Raw genomic sequence first — 4,227 nt, 5'->3', positions numbered from 1 at the left:
AATCTTAGTATTTAAAAATAAAACGCGCGAGACACCGTTAGGCCTATCTCGCGCGGGTTAAAATAACCTTTTTTTTAGACCGGGGTGATCCAATACATGGCGTGGGTACTGTACTTTGGAAGTAAATTTGCTCCTTGCGATTGTTAACGCGTGAAATAATCTTTTAGTATTATTAATGTGAAAAGGTTGACGGAAATTGATTTGAAATGACAGCAGACGCTGTTCAAGGAAAAGCACTGGATGAGTTCTAAGATCGTCGAACCGACTTTGGTGGATTGTGATCACCACCGCCTTCATTACCCGGTAAGTTCAAAAATCTTTTTTTACGATCAGACTTTTATATGTCGGGTGGGTGGGGAGTAGGTGACATAATGTTTCTATAACCGTTATGTAAAGAGGTAGTCGAAGCAAAAACAAGTTCAAAGTTCGATTCGTTGACTATGGAAACAGTCCGTAGGTGGACAAAAATTTTTCGAAAAAAAGGCTCTCAGGTACCGAGAAATAAAATAGGGGTGATCCCTCAAGGGACGAGGGGTGGGCTCAGGGGTGCGCAAAGGGGCGGCCAAGGACGCTACGGAAGCCCGGTAAACCAAAAACTTTAAAGTCGATTTACTCAGGGATGCGTTCATTTGCACAAACTTTCCCATATACCATTCGAATCGGCTTAACGAGCTCTATCGAATGGCGTTAAGTTTGATTAGATTGGTGATTCCGTGCCACTCTAGGCCACTGCCCGTTTTTCTAACCCATCCCCAACTTTCAGGAATGAAAGGAACATTTTTTTGCTTTCTTCTATTTCCTTTCACTTCCATTTAATCTCATCATTTGATATTTTCCTCCTTCACATTTCGTAACTCACCGCTTTGTTGGACTCCTCCTCAAGGATGATACCAATTCAATATAACTCACGCTGGCATAGCTCTGCTTCAGATGATTTTATCGTCTAGAGATTAAAAAGCATCTCGTAATTCTCCCCACAATTCCTAAGGTTATTAATAAAATATTGCATCTTTAGTCTCTGATCCAAAAACGTTGCTGAAATATAAACATATTATACCTTATCAATAATATCATACCTTATTGTAATAAGAAGATTTTTTCAAGACCCGCAACAGCTGCCCTTACAAAAAACGAATGTTTGATGAATACATGATGACATTGTGAAACATCTTCCAAAATTATCATCAGCCAATTAGTCATTGGCAGTTGGCAAAATAATTATAATTAGTCATTGGCACAACAAGCGACAAAGTAGGGTATCGTATCCACTTCCTTCAATGTACTTAGTACGGGGTAAAACAACGAATTCCGGACAGCATCTCGGATACGCGAATGCCGGACAAAAAATTCGATTTTTTCAATTTACAATTATTAAAATACGAAGAAATTTAAACAAAAACTAATGAAAGAATTTCAAAATATGGCAGGGAATACGTAATTGAGCCAAAGGGCATCTAAAAATACGCTGTATTAATTGAAAAATCATGAATTGAAATTTCCAAATTTTGCTTACTGCTGAAAATTTTGGCTCTGTGGTGTGAGTTAGTAAAAAATTTTACGGGGTAAGAAATTTCTAAGGTTAAAACTGTGATAATCCCTTAACTCATTATATCAATGGATAGAGAATTAAAAGATCTACAATATTATTTTAGGTTTTGTCGTTATTTCAAAGAATTTTCTTAAATATCAATGAAAATATAAAAACAGGCTAAAATGCGAATGTCGGACAGCTGACGCAAATTCCGGACAGAAAATTTTGAAAATTTTTTGCTTTCTTTTTTTTCATATCTCTGTACATCAATCGACGCAGAATTGTAAGGCGAATCGATTGATGTGCAATGTTTATAAGTTTTTTTGTATAGTTTTTGCATTATTTAAAATAAAGATTTGAGCGACAAGGGGATCGAATCTTAGCAGATCCAAAAAGCTGTTGTCATAATTTTTCTTTCCCGTTCCACTTGTTTATCAATATTTTTAAAAGGCGTAATAATTCAGTAATTTTAGTGAAAAAATTTTTGAAAAAAATCGAGCAGTTAGTTTTATAATGACTACCATTCCCAAAAATGGTGTATCTTTCGTCCGGAATGTTTCTTATTGTAAAATAATTAAAGTCTTTGTGATTTTTAATTTAATTCCCATGCCCGTAACCCCATTTCGCTTGAAAACCACACACACATTTCGCTTGAAATGGGGTGTACGACGTTCAGGCCCGGTCATTCAGGCCCGTGTCTTTCAGGCCCACTTTTATTGGGCCTGAACGTCGCAAAAATTGGGCCTGAAAGGCGGACTTGAATGTCATTCAGGCCCAATATAATTTTTTATGTTTTTCACAGTTAAATATATTGGAAATACATTTCATACCTAAGAATTTTTAAACCTTTTAAAATAATGATCAATCAGTAATGATCAGTTAAGGCTATACATAAAAACACAATACATAAATACATCGAAAGCCAATCAGCGTTTAACAGACGTGCATTTTGAATAATTCAAAAGTGATTTGTTCCCTAGCAAGACAAGTTTTCTGCTATGGAAAAACGATTGATACAGGGATGAAGATCTTTTTACAATGATAATTTTTAATATAGGGTTTTGCGGCTGAGGTTGAGCGGCGGGGACTGCGCGCACCCCTGGGAGAGGGGTGAGTGAAAGCGGGGTATACCTGGGCCATACCATAAACTGCCAGGTTTCCTCTATGCCATCATATCAACGGTGGTCTAATGGTCAGAAGCCCGGGCAGTTATGGCAATGTCCGAGTTTCGAATCTCGGTCAAGTCGAGATAGAAATTTCAAAATAATTGAAATTTTTAAATATTATAATGACAACTGCACCAGTCACTGCTATATCATGCGATCACATGTTGCATTACATTAGTCAATGTCTTTAATCGATGGTTAGCTACCATAGAGCTCATGCATTCCCTTTTATTGTACAGATCAACGGTAGTCTAATGGTCAACAATCCGGGCTGCCATGTCAAAGGAGTGAGGTTCGAATCTCGATTCTCGGTAAGTAAGTTAGGAAAATAAACTCAATTTTTGACAAAATAAACTTAAAAAGCTTCCGGAGTTAATGGAAGTGGAAGATCGGTGGTCGAACATTTCAAAAATGTTAGATTACACTCATTTTGAAGCTCTAGGTGCTATTGTCTTTTTAAATTTTAAAAATTTCAATTATTTCGAAATTGCTCGATTCGGAAGGTGCTTGGACATTCGATTCTCGGTTCTTCGACATGTCAAGCTGGAATGCTGACCATTAGACCACCGGTGAAATGTTAGAAGACGGGGAAACATGGGTCCGTATAGTTTTGCTAAGACACTGACCAATGTAATGCAGCATGTGACCGCATGATATAGCAGTGACTGGTACAATTGTCTTTATAAAATTTAAATTTTAAGGTAATTTCTATCTCGCCTTGTCCGAGATTCGAACCTCGGTCCTTTGACATTACAGCCGGAGCTTCTGACCATTAGACCACCGTTAATTTATTAGCTTAGAATAAACATGGGCCAGAATGGTATGGACTTCAACTTATTAGTTTGGTCTCATTTCCACTCAACCAAACCACTTTTTTGAAATATCATTGCAATTCACCGTATTCTTATTTGAATTTTATTATTCTCTTCATATTTGTCCAGGCCGACTTCTAGGACTTTCTAAAGAGATATCCGAAGCTATGTTTGTGGATTTGTAAGTGTTGTATGTAGTAGCGTGTGAACTGTATAAGTGTAGTGGTAGTGCCCAGGTGTGGGAGCAACTATGCTCACCAGGGGGAGTCGAACTCGGATACCCCATTTTTTTTAAAATTTTATTAAAAAAAAAACTTGGGCCTGAATGACGTCAAAATTGGGCCTGAAAGGCACGTAAAAAAAAAGTGGGCCTGAACCTCGCGGGCCTGAATGACTGGGCCTGAATGTCGTACACCCACAAATTTTTGGATGGCGTACAACAAGTTTCAAAATCACTTATATGTAGTTGCAATCTTGCTCCCATAAGGGGAATTAAGGGGAATTGAGAAAATTAAAGATTATGTAACGTGATGGTAATAATAATTTTTTTTTACTTATTTAAATAATTGTTATAATTATGGATATATTTAAGGGTTAAGAAGAAGCCAATGTCATTGTTACGTATGAAGCTAGCTGATGTCCATATTATCTCTTTTCAATATGTCCGCTGTTTTGCATTTCTTACAGAAGTTTCGATTAAAATATTTAACTAATTGCT

The sequence above is a fragment of the Daphnia pulicaria genome, chromosome 7 (assembly GCF_021234035.1).
Source record: "Daphnia pulicaria isolate SC F1-1A chromosome 7, SC_F0-13Bv2, whole genome shotgun sequence".
In the NCBI taxonomy this organism is placed as follows: Eukaryota; Metazoa; Arthropoda; class Branchiopoda; order Diplostraca; family Daphniidae; genus Daphnia; species Daphnia pulicaria.
Note: the sequence above shows the minus strand (reverse complement) of the source record.